This window comes from Schistocerca serialis, chromosome 5, assembly GCF_023864345.2.
Source record: "Schistocerca serialis cubense isolate TAMUIC-IGC-003099 chromosome 5, iqSchSeri2.2, whole genome shotgun sequence".
Lineage (NCBI taxonomy): Eukaryota > Metazoa > Arthropoda > Insecta > Orthoptera > Acrididae > Schistocerca > Schistocerca serialis.
In genome coordinates, this window is record NC_064642.1 from 34424675 (window position 1) to 34443304 (window position 18630).

An 18630-nucleotide genomic window follows, 5' to 3' on the forward strand; every position below is an offset into this window, starting at 1 on the left:
ATCTCCGATCGCGAAACTACAATTCATCCGCTTTTATCAATCACGAACGCTAAATTACATTTATAGTGAGAACAGTACCACACTTCACAAACAGTTTGAACTTCACCACGTCGACAGTAACGGTGTAAAGCGAGCGGCAGTTCATTGAGTTCCAGACATGACAATAACTTCAATGTGCATTAGTCTATGCGCCTTAATTATGTGCAAACAGATCGGCTGTAGCAACGACTATCACTGTCTATTCGCGTGTACATTGTCAGTGCTATTTATAGTAAACTCCACGAATCTCACAGTATTCACACAGTCTAGCGTTTTGTTTCATAACTTACACGTAAAAATTTAGTTTCAATTACGAACAAAAAATAGGAATGCGGCCATAAATTTTAGTGGGTTTCTGTCTAACACGATTGCACGACACACGCAACTCCACATTACGACATTGTGCACCCACTGACTGTCACTGGTCGACTGCACCTGTCGATACAACACTCCTGGAAATTGAAATAAGAACACCGTGAATTCATTGTCCCAGGAAGGGGAAACTTTATTGACACATTCCTGGGGTCAGATACATCACATGATCACACTGACAGAACCACAGGCACATAGACACAGGCAACAGAGCATGCACAATGTCGGCACTAGTACAGTGTATATCCACCTTTCGCAGCAATGCAGGCTGCTATTCTCCCATGGAGACGATCGTAGAGATGCTGGATGTAGTCCTGTGGAACGGCTTGCCATGCCATTTCCACCTGGCGCCTCAGTTGGACCAGCGTTCGTGCTGGACGTGCAGACCGCGTGAGACGACGCTTCATCCAGTCCCAAACATGCTCAATGGGGGACAGATCCGGAGATCTTGCTGGCCAGGATAGTTGACTTATACCTTCTAGAGCACGTTGGGTGGCACGGGATACATGCGGACGTGCATTGTCCTGTTGGAACAGCAAGTTCCCTTGCCGGTCTAGGAATGGTAGAACGATGGGTTCGATGACGGTTTGGATGTACCGTGCACTATTCAGTGTCCCCTCGACGATCACCAGTGGTGTACGGCCAGTGTAGGAGATCGCTCCCCACACCATGATGCCGGGTGTTGGCCCTGTGTGCCTCGGTCGTATGCAGTCCTGATTGTGGCGCTCACCTGCACGGCGCCAAACACGCATACGACCATCATTGGCACCAAGGCAGAAGCGACTCTCATCGCTGAAGACGACACGTCTCCATTCGTCCCTCCATTCACGCCTGTCGCGACACCACTGGAGGCGGGCTGCACGATGTTGGGGCGTGAGCGGAAGACGGCCTAACGGTGTGCGGGACCGTAGCCCAGCTTCATGGAGACGGTTGCGAATGGTCCTCGCCGATACCGCAGGAGCAAGTGTCCCTAATTTGCTGGGAAGTGGCGGTGCGGTCCCCTACGGCACTGCGTAGGATCCTACGGTCTTGGCGTGCATCCGTGCGTCGCTGCGGTCTGGTCCCAGGTCGACGGGCACGTGCACCTTCCGCCGACCACTGGCAACAACATCGATGTACTGTGGAGACCTCACGCCCCACGTGTTGAGCAATTCGGCGGTACGTCCACCCGGCCTCCCGCATGCCCACTATACGCCCTCGCTCAAAGTCCGTCAACTGCACATACGGTTCACGTCCACGCTGTCGCGGCATGCTACCAGTGTTAAAGACTGCGATGGAGCTCCGTATGCCACGGCAAACTGGCTGACACTGACGGAAGCGGTGCACAAATGCTGCGCAGCTAGCGCCATTCGACGGCCAACACTGCGGTTCCTGGTGTGTCCGCTGTGCCGTGCGTGTGTTCATTGCTTGTACAGCCCTCTCGCAGTGTCCGGAGCAAGTATGGTGGGTCTGACACACCGGTGTCAATGTGTTCTTTTTTCCATTTCCAGGAGTGTAATATCGCTCTCGCATCACAGTTCCTATACATTTCTCAATTTGCTTGTTACATTTTGTTTTAGACAATGCATTTATGAGAGTCATTGCAGAGGAAATCAAACATAAATTGTATCTTTGCAAGTTCGATGAAGCCGAGGTTTGTGTAGCAATATAAATAAAGCAAAACGTAGTTAGATTTCATAATACATGCTTTCAGCATGGAATGCACAAGAAGCGCATCGTTTGTCATTCTTATTTTTACGCCTTCGAATGCGGAGCACATCGCATCAGACAAACTCAACCGGGGTATTGTTTCTAACTTTCGGGCCAGACAATGCTGCAATTAATAATGGTTGTTTAGTTTCCACAGAATGCGGTAGATGTCGGCGTTAAAAATTCTGCGGTCCCAGAAACCGGGGTAATTACCCGAAGGAATTCGGTTTTGATATCTGCAGGATGGCTTTGGTTTTTTCTGGTAATGATAGGAATCGTGCAGAATAAATTCGTTATCCGAGAAAAGTGATCTTAGATTGCCCAAACAGCCATTTTTTCATGTTCAAAACCACTCCATACTGATCTATGGGCTTACACATTTCAATAAGACGTTTTCGATGTTGCTCGTGGGTGGCATAGAAGATGAGGATCTCATCCAGGTATGCAAAACAAAATGGGAAGCCTTCCAGAACCGAATCGATAAACCACTGCCATGTCCGTTCAGCATTCCGTAAGTCTTAATATGGGACACTGTTGTATTGTGTAGCACTTGGTTTAGGAGCGCCTGTAGGTCTGACCAAAGATGGAAATTGTTGTAGCAGAGCGGCCGGCGTACTTCTAGGTTCTCTCTTGTGCCGGCTTGGGGCTGTGAACCGTTGCACTGTCGCAGTGTCCCATAGTACTCAGGCCAGTAACGCTAGCCACTAGTCGAGCTTTCGCAGCAAATGATAATAAGCTAGAAAGTCTGATCCTACGATTACCTCCGGGACGTCGGCGGCGGTGAAATCGCTGACAAAAGAGCAACCGGCGCCGTTATGCTGAGTGCCAGTGAGCTGCGCCTGCGACCAGCTGCCGCTGGCATTTGGGAAAGCGCTCGGAGCAGAGCACTCCTGCGCCCAGTGAGCGAGGTGGTGCAGTGGTCGGCACTCGGGAGGACGACGCTTCACACCCGCGTCTGGCCTTCCTGATTCAGGTTTTCCGTGATTTGCCTAAATCGCTTTTGACAAATTCCGGGATGGTTCCTTTGAAGGATCACGACCGATTTTCTCCCCCATCCTTCCCTCATCCGATGGGACTGATGACCTCGCTGGTTTGTTCCCCTCCCCCAAACCAACCAGCCAACTTCTGCTCCTGCTCACCGAATCTGTGCAGCTTTGGTTGACGAATGACTGCCAGATCTCTTACCGAATCGTCTCTATGATTGCTAGCACCGCTCTGCATCAACAGCTTGGTAATACGCACGCACAGTACATCCACTTGTTCGAATTGCAAATCTACATCATTTGCATTCTTCATTCCTATTCTTGACCGACTGGTATTTACGTAATAACTTGTTGAAGAGCGGTGTATTAAATTAATTTTTCTCGAAGTGAGGCAATGAAAATTAATATGATTGGTAGAGTAACGCAGTTTCAGTTGAATGACATTAAGTACGTGTAACTGATAACTAGTATGCACCTAAAAGCATAACCTATGATTATAGTGGTTAACAATAGTTCAACTATCTTGCGACCATGAAAGTTGCGCAATTGGTGATGTCAACCCATCCTGTAGTGGTACAATTCGTCGTACTGCCATAATTCTCTAAAAGACGTCAAATCTTTATTTGCAGAGTTAATCCTGCTACAAAAACCTACCTCACTAGTATCGAAAAATCAGTTGAGTATCTGTGTTCAGTTTGTATAGTCTTAGTGTTGAACTGTATATATCAACTCTGAATAGAAACGCCTCATTTGTGATCATTCTTTTCTGTATAGCAATTAATGTAATGTTTCCTACAGCTGATACTGCATTCTGGAGAGTCTGAGTATCTCTATCGATACCTTCTATTCCTAGATAGCACTTAGGGAAGAATTTTCCATTGCAATATTATAAGACATTTGAGGGAGGACATAAGGCTAATATGTTCTCAAAAATAGCGTACAGGGGACACTTACCAGGTTGAATTAACGCAGGCTATGAAAAAGTTCAAAGGACAGCAGCTTATTTTGTATCATCAGAAAATAGGGGAGAGTGTGTCATGGATATGCTATGCAAATCAATCATTAAAAGGATGGCATTTTCGTTGTAACGACGTCTTGTCACGAAATCTTAAATCTCTAATTTTCTCCTCTGAATGCAAAAGTATGGTGTTGACAGCCACCTATACAGGTAGAAATGATCATCGTAATAAAATAACACAAATCAGAGCTCACACAGTAAAATTTAAGTGTTCTTTCTATCCACACACTGTTCAAGAGTGGAAACATAGCGAAATAGTGTGAAAGTGGTTCGCTGAACCCTCTGCCAAGTAAGTGTTCATTGGAGAATAGTCATGTAAATGTCGATTCCTCATTCATTGTAGTCACCAGTGTAGCTGTGTGTAACTTCGTCCACCTTCCAAGGTTAAAATGTAACTGAAGAGATGGAGATTTGATACAGTGGTACTACAGAGGGTACTGAACATAAAAAAGCAGACTTCCAGAATGTATTTCAGAAGTAGCATGAACGTTGGTGTCAGTGAGTTCGCTACAAAATGAACTTGTCTGAAAGTGGTGCTGTACAAGAAACTGTAGGTATGACATAATAATTTTTATTAACATACTTTCCGATACCAACTGATATCTTCAGTCCTATTAGTATGACAATAGTTATAATTATATTAGTTGTGGCAGGATAGCTCAGTTGGTAAGAACATTACCAACAAAAGTCATGTTCCAGCTTCTGGCCTAAGTCTCGCTCTTAGTTTCAATCTAATAGGACGTTTCAGATTAAATGATATTGTGTCTTAGAATTCCATTTAACTATTAATCTATTTCAAAATGAACAGTTCATTCAGTTCTTACACAGTTCATTCCATCATCTGTTTTATAGTTCTGATGAACTACCTTTCGAGTGAATAGTTATTTGTAATTTTTAAGGTTAAATTACAAATTGACAAGGTGTTATATGAAGTTATTGTGGGATTTATTGTGAGTCTGCGAAACTTCAATAATAATAATAAACTAGACAGTAAGTGACTGACATTATCCTTTATGTTTGTATATCTCCATCATCATAAATATTTTTTTTTAATTATGATTTCATTAATTTATAATCATAAAATGTTTCAGGTCAAGATGCAGTATTTGACAAAGAGAAGGAGGAAAAATTTTTGTTTGCATTGAATTTGCTGGTCAAATATTTAATGGAAGTAGATTTGATAGTAGTGTAATTTCTTTTACTTAATTGATCATTGATATGCAATGTTTACATACCACCTATTCCTCTCATTATTCATTTAGCTATTAATTGTTTATTATTAATAATTTCTATTTAAATGAGAGAAGCTGTAACAAAGTAGATGTAGGGAAATTGAATCCAGGAAATGTTAACCATGAATAATTTCTGCTTAAATGAGATAAGCTGTAACAAAGTAGATGTAGTGGAAACTGAATCCTTGAAATGTTCCAAGATATTTCTTATTTGTGAAACATTTCACTCACTATGAAAAATAGTTGTGTCAAGTCAATATATCTTGATTATGTATTGTAATGTAATTGTATTAAATAGTGATCTAAATTTAGTACAACATGCTTTATTTCTTCAATAAACTGAATCATGATATATCTACATTTATTATTTATTTTGCTTAGCTCAGTTACATTTTATAGAGTAAATTATCTCTAATCTACCTGGTAGTATAAATAGACATGCATATGTACTGATCCACATTGTCAGCTATTTGTGTCCGTGAATTAGGTTTCTTAAGGGGATACTGTACTTGAATATAAATCTGAGACCTTCAAACTTTCAGTGGGCTTACATTTTGTGGGCCTTCAACGTTTTATACAGAACAGAGGATCATAATTTAATATGTAATGGCTTAATGTAATAACCCAGACTGTTTAGTACCTGTTTAACTGAGTTTGAGAAGATAAGCCTGCTGCCTTGTCTTCCAATTTTGAGATAGTCTGAATGGATTATTTGTAGCTTTTTGAAGTTGGAAGACGGAACAGTTGTCCATAGTGAAGATTCATAGTTGGGGATGTGGAACCACTTTTCATGGCTGCAAAAGAAATGGTCTGTGGTCATCATTCTGTATATCTTGCATAAAACTTCCGTCTTCTATGCCGCTGTTGAGGCTCTTTACAGGTAAGGTCCTAGGTGAGAAAAAGGGTGTGGAGGGTAAGTCTTTTTCATCTATTAACTATTTTTTTAGGTTCTGATTACCTACAGCCCATTCTCTCCTTTCTTATTTTCCAGAATACAGTAAATTACTGTGATCAGAGTTTTAATTCTCGAAATGTAGCCAGGGCATAACAAGTTTTCGAAACCCTCACTTCTACACAAAATTTCACAGAAAATAAATTAATTAAAATTGTTTAACATTAAAGTAATTTCGATTTAAACTGATTTCAGTTAAAGATCATCTCTGTGACCCTTGTTTTCTTATGTAGGATGAGGTTAAGTCTTCATTTTACTGTCTTGTATTAAAGCATATTGAAAAGGACGGCATTACGTGTGATTTTTCGATTATGATGGTCAGTTGAAATAATTTTTAAGATATCGAGATGAAAATGTGAACGATAAATAGCTGAGCACACTAACTAAATATTTTTAAATGATCCTAAGGATCTGGGTTGAAAAAGCAAATATTCAAGCTTCTATGACAGTACCTTGATGTATGGTTCATACCAAATGTCTTTGCCATAAGCCACTTAAAACAAATCAAAATGGAGCACTTCCCTAAAGCTGTGAGGATACTGAACTTAGAAAGTATGGTGTAGCACTAAGAACTTTATGAACTTGTTACACTAATAATGTTTTTCTAATATATGCTTAATGTTAGATCACGTGATGGATGATCTTCTTGTGAAGAAAATACTAGCGCCTACATGTATACACAAGGCCTGCACTTTTAATTTAAAAGAATAAGCAATATCATTATAAAAAGGACTTGTTGGATATTATATCATTGTTTTAGAGCTGTCTGTTGTTTTGTTATCATTCCAGGTCTATGAAAACCCGAGTAGCATGTTGCAGCCAATAGCATGTCATCGTCTGTAGGGATACGAAATTCTTGACGACACTGCTACCTGCAGTTTTCTGTGTATAGAACATATGTGATAGCTCAGATATAATGATGTCCTTCAGGAATATGGAAGGAAAAAATTGATGTTATATCCGTGCACTAATTGACTGTACATAACGTTTGTTTCCTTGGAGTGAATGTCCTGAATTTGGACAGTAACTTCAATTTGTTCATCTGAGACCTTACACATCCATTGTAATACACCCATACAATTAAAAACCAGATGACTATACATTTGTACTGAGACTTTATTCAGCCAAGAAACTTACAATGATATATAAATTAATTTAGTTTTGTAAGGATACAATCACCGAGCGAGGTGGCGCAGTGGTTAGACACTGGACTCGCATTCTGGAGGACGACGGTTCAATCCCGCGTCCGGCCATCCTGATTTAGGTTTTCCGTGATTTCCCTAAATCGCTCCAGGCAAATGCCGGGATGGTTCCTTTCAAAGGGCACGGCCGACTTCCTTCCCCGTCCTTCCCTAATCCGATGAGACCGATGACCTCGCTGTCTGGTCTTCTTCCCCAAACCAACCAACCAACCAACCAAGGATTCGATCTGAATATATTCAAACAGAGAAGATGGTACCCTACTGGAGTAAGATACTGCAAAATACATACAGTACAGAAGACGTAAGAATTGCCATAGCGATATATACATAAACATAAGTAGAGATGCATTAACAGATGTTAACATATACCTTAGTCAGCATTTAATTGTTCCATATATATATATATATATATATATATATATATATATATATATATATATATATATATATGAAACAATTAAATGCTGACTAAAGTATATGTTAACGTCTGTTAATGCATATATATATATATATATATATATATATATATATATATATATATATATATGAAACAATTAAATGCTGACTAAAGTATATGTTAACGTCTGTTAATGCATATATATATATATATATATATATATATATATATGAAACAATTAAATGCTGACTAAAGTATATGTTAACGTCTGTTAATGCATATATATATATATATATATATATATATATATATATATATATATATATATATATATTTCTATGTGTGTGTAACAATTAAATACAAATACACCCTGTAGATGCTCTACTAGCATCAAATGATGACATAATTCATCCATTGTTTACATATCAAAAAATAAATCTTATGGACTAAATGGCATTTCAGTAGCTGAGGTTGATGAAGTCCAGTTACAATTTTGATAACAGAAAATACCTTGAATAAGGAACAGGCAGAAATTCCATTAACATCAAATATTTATTTTCTTAATGTATCAATTAAAGGGCTATTAATAATTTCAGACAAAGAATGTCTTAACTGTAAGATTCAGTCATTTGTATGATTTGAATATTTTTTGACTTACACCAGTAATTTTGACTACCACCAATAATGTTAAAATTTGTAAACCATCAGAATATAATAATTATGAATATTAGGATTATAATGTAATCCTTCAAGAGAAATGGTTTTTGTTTACAATTAACTGAATTATTAGTATTTATTGTCACTATACATTGTGGAAGTCTGTGACTATTGGAAACAATTACTACAAATCTATTAATAAATCAGGTTACTAGTATAAAAATAACAGTAGTTGGTAGCAGGTGGAATATTTCACTTCAAAAATTTCTCGTTATGTAGAAAGGAAGTTACAAATAAAATGTATGATAAACAGAATCTTCTCGTTATTTGGGCACTGAAGTGTGAACTGAAAAGTAACAATATAGATATAGATGTCATTCCTTTCTAAAATCCATTGTTGAATCTTAAATACTTACCCATCATCTATCTTTTTAAAACTCTATGAATTCATACTCCCCCCATGAACCATGGACCTTGCCGCTGGTGGGGAGGCTTGCATGCCTCAGCAATACAGATAGCCAAACCGTAGGTGCAACCACAATGGAGGGGTATCTGTTGAGAGGCCAGACAAACGTGTGATTCCTGAAGAGGGGCAGCAGCCTTTTCAGTAGTTGCAAGGGCAACAGTCTGGATGATTAACTGATCTGGGCTTGTAACAATAACCAAAACGGCCTTGCTGTGCTGGTACTGCGAACAGCTGAAAGCAAGGGGAAACTATGGCCATAATTTTTCCCGAGGGCATGCAGCTTTACTGTATGATTAAATGATGATGGCGTCCTCTTGGGTAAAATATTCCGGAGGTAAAATAGTCCCCCATTCCAATCTCTGGGCGGGGACTACTCAAGAGGATGTCGTTATCAGGAGAAAGAAAACTGGCGTTCTACGGATCGGAGCGTGGAATGTCAGATCCCTTAATTGGGCAGGTAGGTTAGAAAATTTCAAAAGGGAAATGGATAGGTTAAAGTTAGATATAGTGGGAATTAGTGAAGTTCGGTGGCAGGAGGAACAAGACTTCTGGTCAGGTGACTACAGGGTTATAAACACAAAATCAAATAGGGGTAAAGCAGGAGTTGGTTTAATAATGAATAGGAAAATAGGAATGCGGGTAAGCTACTACAAACAGCATAGTGAACGCATTATTGTGGCCAAGATAGATACGAAGCCCACACCTACTACAGTAGTACAAGTTTATATGCCAACTACCTCTGCAGATGACGAAGAAATTGAAGAAATGTATGATGAAATAAAAGAAATTATTCAGATAGTGAAGGGAGACGAAAATTTAATAGTCATGGTGACTGGAATTCGAGTGTAGGAAAAGGGAGAGAAGGAAACATAGTAGGTGAATATGGATTGGGGCTAAGAAATGAAAGAGGAAGCCGCCTGGTAGAACTTTGCACAGAGCACAACATAATCATAGCGAACACTTGCTTTAAGAATCATGAAAGAAGGTTGTATACATGGAAGAACCCTGGAGATACTAAAAGGTATCAGATAGATTATATAATGGTAAGAAAGAGATTTAGGAACCAGGTTTTAAAATGTAAGGCATTTCCAAGTGCAGATGTCGACTCTGACCACAATCTATTGGTTATGACCTGTAGATTAAAACTGAAGAAACTGCAAAAAGGCAGGAATTTAAGGAGATGGGACCTGGATAAACTGATTAAACCAGAGGTTGTACAGAGTATCAGGGAGAGCATAAGGGAACAATTGACAGGTATGGGGGAAAGAAATACAGTAGAAAAAGAATGGGTAGCTTTGAGGGATGAAGTAGTGAAGGCAGCATAGGATCAAGTAGGTAAAAAGATGAGGGGTAGTAGAATTCCTTGGGTAACAGAAGAAATATTACATTTATTTGATGAAAGTACAAAATATAAAAATGCAGTAAATGAAGCAGGCAAAAAGGAATACAAACGTCTCAAAAATGAGATCGACAGGAAGTGCAAAATGGCTAAGGATGTAAGGATGTAGAGGCTTATCTCACTAGGGGTAAGATAGATACTGCCTACAGGAAATTAAAGAGACCTTTGGAGATAAGAGAACCACTTGGATGAACATCAAGAGCTCATATGGAAACCCAGTTCTAAGCAAAGAAGGGAAAGCAGAAAGGTAGAAGGAGTATATAGAGGGTCTACACAAGGGCGATGTACTTGAGGACAATATTATGCAAATGGAAGAGGATGTAGATGAAGATGAAATGGGAGATACGATACTGCGTGAAGAGTTTGACAGAGCACTGAAAGACCTGAGTCGAAACAAGGCCCCCGGAGTAGACAACATTCCACTGGAACTACTGACGGTCTTGGGAGAGCCGGTCCTGACAAAACTCTACCATCTGGTGAGCAAGATGTATGAAACAGGCGAAATACCCTCAGACTTCAAGAAGAATATAATAATTCCAATCCCAAAGAAAGAAGGTGTTGACAGATGTGAAAATTACCGAACTATCAGTTTAATAAGTCACAGCTGCAAAATACTAACACGAATTCTTTACAGACGAACGGAAAAACTGATAGAAGCCAACCTCGGGGAAGATCAGTTTGGATTCCGTAGAAACACTGGAACACGTGAGGCAATACTGACCTTAAGACTTATCTTAGAAGAAAGATTAAGGAAGGGCAAACCTACGTTCCTAGCATTTGTAGACTTAGAGAAAGCTTTTGACAATGTTGACTGGAATACTCTCTTTCAAATTCTAAAGGTGGCAGGGGTAAAACACAGGGAGCGAAAGGCTATTTACAATTTGTACAGAAACCAGATGGCAGTTATAAGAGTCGAGGGACATGAAAGAGAAGCAGTGGTTGGGAAGGGAGTAAGACAGGGTTATAGCCTCTCCCCGATGTTGTTCAATCTGTATATTGAGCAAGTAGTAGGAAACAAAAGAAAAATTCGGAGTAGGTATTAAAGTCCATGGAGAAGAAATAAAAACTTTGAGGTTCGCCGATGACATTGTAATTCTGTCAGAGACACCAAAGGACTTGGAAGAGCAGTTGAATGGAATGGACAATGTCTTGAGAGGAGGATATAAGATGAACTTCAACAAAAACAAAACGAGGATAATGGAATTTAGTCGAATTAAGTCGGGAGATGCTGAGGGAATTAGATTAGGAAATGAGACACTTAAAGTAGTAAAGGAGTTTTGTTATTTGGGGAGCAAAATAACTGATGATGGTCGAAGTAGAGAGGATATAAAATGTAGACTGGCAATGGCAAGGAAAGCGTTTCTGAAGAAGAGAAATTTGTTAACATCGAGTATAGATTTAAGTGTCAGGAAGTCATTTCTGAAAGTATTTGTATGGAGTGTAGCCATGTATGGAAGTGAAACATGGACGATTAATAGTTTGGACAAGAAGAGAATAGAAGCTTTCGAAATGTGGTGCTATAGAAGAATGCTGAAGATTAGATGGGTAGATCACATAACTAATGAGGAAGTACTGAATAGGATTGGGGAGAAGAGGAGTTTGTGGCACAACTTGACAAGAAGAAGGGATCGGTTGGTAGGACATGTTCTGAGGCATCAAGGGATCACCAATTTAGTATTGGAGGGCAGCGTGGAGGGTAAAAATCGTAGAGGGAGACCAAGAGATGAATACACTAAGCAGATTCAGAAGGATGTAGGTTGCAGTAGGTACCGGGAGATGAAGAAGCTTGCACAGGATAGAGTAGCATGGAGAGCTGCATCAAACCAGTCTCAGGACTGAAGACCACAACAACAACAACGACATGAAATCATATAATATAATTCTTCCACATTAACACTTTTCATTACTTGTATTTCAGTTTTACATTTTTATTGTCAATATTAGTTATTTATCATTTAAGATTTGTACAATTAGGTGGGGCTTCACATCAAGCTGACTGTAGCTTGATGTAATAAACTATTAATACTTATGTTGATTCATAATGAGAACTACTTTAATTAACATAGCTGGGCGTCTTGTTGTCATGCAGAGCTCAAACTCCACTTGGAAATAGATTGAAGATTTCTTGGTAGGGAAGATTCAGCATTTTATCTTGGGTGAAAGACGATGTTAACAGTAAACTCGAATCTTTTGAAGATAATGCAATCTTCTGCTATGAAGCACATTCTTAAAAACACTGACAAATAGTGTCACATCTTGACAAAGCTCCCGAAGAGTACTGTAAAGGTTATGAGGAGTGTCTTGTAGTCTGCTTCTCAGTGGGGGGGGGGGGGGGGGGGGGGAGTCCCAGTCTGCAACTCCTAATGTTTGGTAGTGGGCAGTGCTTCGAGGCAGCAGCCAAGTCGCCACCAGCGTCCTGCTCCCTTCAGCAGCGTGGAGCACTGGTAGCGCCTTGAGTCTGCGGAGCTGGGACTTAGTGCTGGCGGCAGCAGGCACGAACAGCAGGTTCCCGTTAGGAACCCAGTGCTGCAGGTGGCAGCTGCTGCTGTGTGGTCTGGAACCCACGGCTGCCACTGTGGCAACCCCGTCATCCGATTGTCTGGCGTGGTCCCTCTCGTCGTGGTGGTGCTACCGGATTGCAGCGACGAGCCAATGCAAGAATGCTTCTGCCTCAAAACCCAGACATAATTATAATGCTTTGATAGAGGCGTTTGTGTCACTAAAGACTGGCCCCCAGTCACGTCGTCCGTAACAAGAGACGTGGTCTGGTGTGGTGACATCGCCCACCTGCCATAGCCATTACCACTGTGCAGTGTAGTTTCCCAATGAGAGCAGCTGGCCCTTACTCATAATTCCCATACGCGTTCGTTATTCTTATCCACGTATCACCACACTTGCGGCTACAGACAGTGGCTGTTAATATAGGGCTTCACGTTGCCTTTCTACCACTTCACATTATTTTTGGTAAAATACTTATTTCTTTTGTTAAAAGATGGGCAGCGGCACTATAATAGAGAAGGGCTTAGATGCAGCAAATTGCATAGTCCGCAAACTTGAGCAATTCCGTGATTGCTAATTATGGTTCAAATGGTTCAAATGGCTCTGAGCACTCTGGGACTTAACATCTGTGGTCATCAGTCCCTAGAACTTATAACTACTTAAACATAACTAACCTAAGGACATCACACACATCCATGCCCGAGGCAGGATTCGAACCTCCGACCGTAGCGGTCATGCGGTTCCAGACTGAAGCGCCTAGAACCACACTGTCACACCGGCCGGCGGATTGCTAATTATTACTGTAACAATTTATGTGCCCACTTCAATCGTATTGCTTTCTTTCTTCACAACATTTTCTATTGAAGTAGCTAAATAATTCAGCTGTGGATATCAATATTATGTAGTCAGCGTCAAACTGAAATGGGTACAGCACTAGATAAATACGTAAAATTACTGTACAGGCAACCCCGTGCTGATGTTATCGGTAGTTCTGTATCTCGTCAGGCGAAGTTACGAAAATTGATTTGGTATGTCCTAGCCAATGAGTATAAGGAAAAATTAACTTTTTTCATGATCTGTAAAGCAGCACGTCTATGTATAACCGAACTAAGACGGTTCATTATGTATATTAAGTACATCTGGTTCTCAGATTTTGATATATGTGTCACTGTCAGCCTCTTCTTTGAATGTGCCTAGTTTAAAATCTTTTTTACAATATAACGTGTAACACGAGTGTTTTGTCAGTCCACTTATTGTCACACACTTTTCGCTGATTAAGTTCCCACTGGTTGTCAAAATATTTTATCTTTAAATCTGCACTGACCTTAGAGACGTTTAAAATACCGATAAATTATGTAAATTACCTAGACCAGGGCCGGCCAAACGCTGCACAGTGTGCAGACGTGCGGAAGTGCTGCACACGTGCGCACGTGTGCGACAGCAAGCGATAGCGACATCTGTTATTAGACATGTATCCTAAATGAACGGCGGAGGCTCCACTTCCCCGTTTATGTGGTAGAAACAAGAGCGCAACATATCCAGTCTAGTTTATCCATGGTAATCGTAACCTGAACAGAGAAGTACTGAGAAATGGCAGGTACTGTGAAAAAACAAAGGACGGGAGATCTATGTTCTCAGTATTTAAAAATGACTGGGAACTGCAATTCTTTTTTGTAGCCGTTGGTGAAAACTCAGTGTTTGCTGTGCCGCCGAATAATAGGCGGCCAGCGTAAGTTTTCGATTGAAAGACGCTACAATACATGTCACAAAAACGAGTGTAATGTACTCAACAGTGAAGAACGGCAAGCAAATTTAAATGTCCTTAAGAAAATGGATGAGACACATCAACTCGATTTTACTGTACGTCAAAGTAACTGACACTTCTTGAACTCTATTGGTTTCTTGTGTTACATTTATGCCTATTTTACTGTACGCTGTGCAATGTACTGTTTTCAATTTTCCAGAATGACAACCACACCAAATTTTCTTAATGTTATTTGAAATCATGAATAAGGTTCGTTGGAAGTCGCTAAGTGCTCTCTTTCTCAAATACTACATCAAAAACATTACGCGTATTTAGTGCCGTCAGTCAAGCTGCCTTAATAAAAACCCATGGTTGTTAACTGTATTACTTGTCTTACTGGGTTAAACTGTTAACATAAAAGGAAATGTCTCAATGAGTAGACTGTGACAGTATTTTAAAGGTTTAATACGTGAAATACCTTCCCATGGTTGGCTTGCAAGCTGTGGAAAGAGCACTAGAATTCGCCGGTACAGAGTATCCCAGCAAGTGGATAAAGCGACATCTGTGGGTAGAAACATGCACTACATGAACGCTGACGGCTGCGGCGTGCACGCTGTGACCCGGAAGTTGCACATGTGCAGGAGCACCGCACGCGTGCAGAATTTCTGGCCGGCCCTGACCTAGACTATAAGACTTCTTTGAGCATGGCAATGTTGACTTTATTCTCGTAAGCTAAGGTCGTAAATTTACGCGGTGGACCACTTCCGTGGTTATATCAAACGATCGAGGTAAGAAAATCGTCGCGACAGGTTAATCTCTAACCACACGGTGCTTGTAAATGCATGAAAAAAGAGTAGTTACACAGAAAGCAAATACACAGAGACAGATTACTTCGACAGGAACAGGCAAAAACAGGCTAAGTTATTTGACCTTCACTGAGATAATGAGCTGTAACTGGATGTGACTAATTGTCACATGTCCTCAGATAGATTACTAACTCTTACTGGAACCCAGTTATCACGACTGTTAGGAAGTAGCATTATCGTTGCGGTAATTGTCTGAAGTAAATCTGATGTCGCAGAAATTCAATCTGCATACAAAACTGTTACAGTAGTCCTATCAAGTGTGATCTAAAACTCGAAGACACTCTCACGGATGACCTACCTCACCCCCAGAAGCAAGTGAAAATTTCGGTGAAAACCTGTTTTCATCTGTGTCTCCGTTATTCATCTACGTTGCAGGAGGATTCAATTATCTCACAGTAGACAGGGATAACTATGAGTACAACTTCATAAGCAGTAGACGAGACAAGACTTGCCGAGGAACTACACTCAAGGCGTTCTCAGAAATCCATCTAAGACAGGAAACAGACCCATCGCGAAAATATATCAGATTTGTAGGTGAAAGACAAAGCTCAACTCTTCGATTATGTTCATTTATATACTGACATAAAATATCATACGGCAGTTGTTACAACGGTAATTACCAAGAACAAAAGGCTACGCCAGTAAACTGAGAAGCTACGTATGTAATAAACTCGCCAAAGAGTAAGCACCATCATTTCTTCGGCTGAAATGAAATCAGGCAAGGGGTGTGCAATGGGTCTGTGGTAAAAATTGAAGTAAGCAGTTAGTGAAGCAGTCTAAGAAAGGCACCTCTCAGAATCGTTAGAGACGTCAGATATCCGTAGCCGTGTACAACCAATGACGGCAGGTTTGTTATAAAACAGCACTTGCCGCAGAACGTGTACGGATCAAACTGAAAAAAGTCGGTAGATAGGTATTAACTGATACGAACTTGACTACCAGTGGGGCACCGGCGAAACTAATTAGTTTTGGAAGATTCTCGCGAAACTTCAGTCAGACGTTAATACTTAAAGTCCATGGACTTGTTGATGAGATAAGAACCGAAGCAGACAGTACCAAACCGAAAGCCGATATGTCTAATTTATTCTTAAAATATTCCTTTAGAAATGAAAATCAAATTATGTTGCTACAGTTCAAGTGTCGTACCACAGCTCAATGATAAATGATACAATAATCAATGATCACCATGTTAAATTAGCTGAACTTGCTAAAACTCAAAAACGACTCAGATCACGACGAAGACCTTGTGGTTTTCTATACGCATTTTGCAAGTAAATTAGTTTCATCCTCAGGAGTGATAACCAGAGATCCTTTGGGCAGAGAACTACTTCCAGCGCCTGAGAAAGGGTACAGTTCAAGTCCATCTACGAACAATGCCAGTAGAACGGATCCACGGAGGGATCGCTCAGCAGTATCTGCAGTAGGATTCTAAAACATCTTCTAAGTTCAGAAACAAACACTGTGTGACACAAAGAGACCTTGCGTACAGAACAATGAAACTATTCCGGAAACACTGGACATGTGAAATCCAGAACGCTATTCACATATAACGTCCGAACAGTGAAAAGAGGTATCTGTATGAATAGATTGTTTATAGGTTCGTTGTTTGTTAACTGTCGAAGAACTTTCGGTTTATTGCCAGACTGAGGCCTAACTAAGAAAAAATTAAGAAAATATTCAGCAGGACATACAGGCGAGCTACGATACGATATTGCAGTGCCTGTGTTATCCTGGAATGCAATGCAAGTTTCCTTGCATCACAATTCGGAATAACACAGGCACCGCAGTATCGTATTTACCCACGAACACCCGGCAAGCGACTTCCGAGTAAAATGTCTCCCCTGTACGGCATTCAGGGAAACGTGATAGCACCATCATTCATCCTGTTGCATAGTAATAATTTAGCGGATAGTATTTGCTGAAATCTCAAACATTTCGCAGACGATGCAGTTGCGTATCAGGAAGTATTATCTGATAAAAACTAAGGTGATAATCAGCCAGAGTTCAGCAAAATATCAACTCTAATGTAAAAGGCTAAAGGCTCTTAGTCTGCAGAAATGCCATATTGTGTGCTTATGACATGTAGCAGTCTTCGAGTATGCGATCAATGAATCAAAACTGGAGTTATTCATATCACGCAAATGACTGAGAGTGATAATTTGTGACTGTATGGATTGTAATGAGCACATTCGTTTGGTATAAGGTGCAGCAAACCCAGGGTTCTGTCAGAGATTGGAAAACAGCTGTTGGTGTACGGAAGAGATTCTTATAGTACTATTGTATTATCCGTACTAAGACATTGCTCAGGTGTGTGGTATCCATATCAAGTTGGACTAACAGGGGACGTATCAGGTAGATAAAAGAAAAGCAGCGCTAATGCTCTGAATTATGTCTGACAAATGGGAGACTGAGAAACCTCAACTGGAAAATACTCGAAAACAGAAAAAAAAGCATCTCTTGAAACTTATGTACACAATTCTAAGGACACATCTTTTACGAAAGTTCTGTTTTGAACACTGTGAACACTATGTTTCATTACGATTAAGGAACGATCTGTTTTTCGTGAACTATAGGCTCCCATTTTCACTTGTTATTTTTTAAAAATTCGAACTTAATTTCAGGTCTGTCACAGATACTGTTGTGCCATCAGCACATAGAATTTCAGCTGAGTACTTTGATCACACAATTACAGATCAAGACACATCCAAGGAATTGGTTACTAAATACTGTTTTTCGCTAAAAACAGTTTTATGGCCCTGAAAAGTAATACAAAGTGCTCATCGAAAAACAATATTTTATATAATGTTAAGTTCTGTAGTCCTCATGCCATGTCAGCTGATTCGGCAATCCTGTTGTACTGGCTTCATCTCAGACAGCCCACGAAGCGGTGAGACAGTTGACAAGATATAATCTCTGACTTTCCCTTTGCTGTCACTTAGAATTTACACGCGAATCAGTTTAAGCCTTTGCTGGAACTTCGCTTGCGTAATTATGCATCTGTCGCCGTCTTTTCTACAGATATTTCCAACGTAAACAAGTTCTTTCCCTTTACGAAAGGAGCAGATCCCGAAGTTATTGATACCGCTTTCAACCGTTGAACAAAGGAACCTGTCCG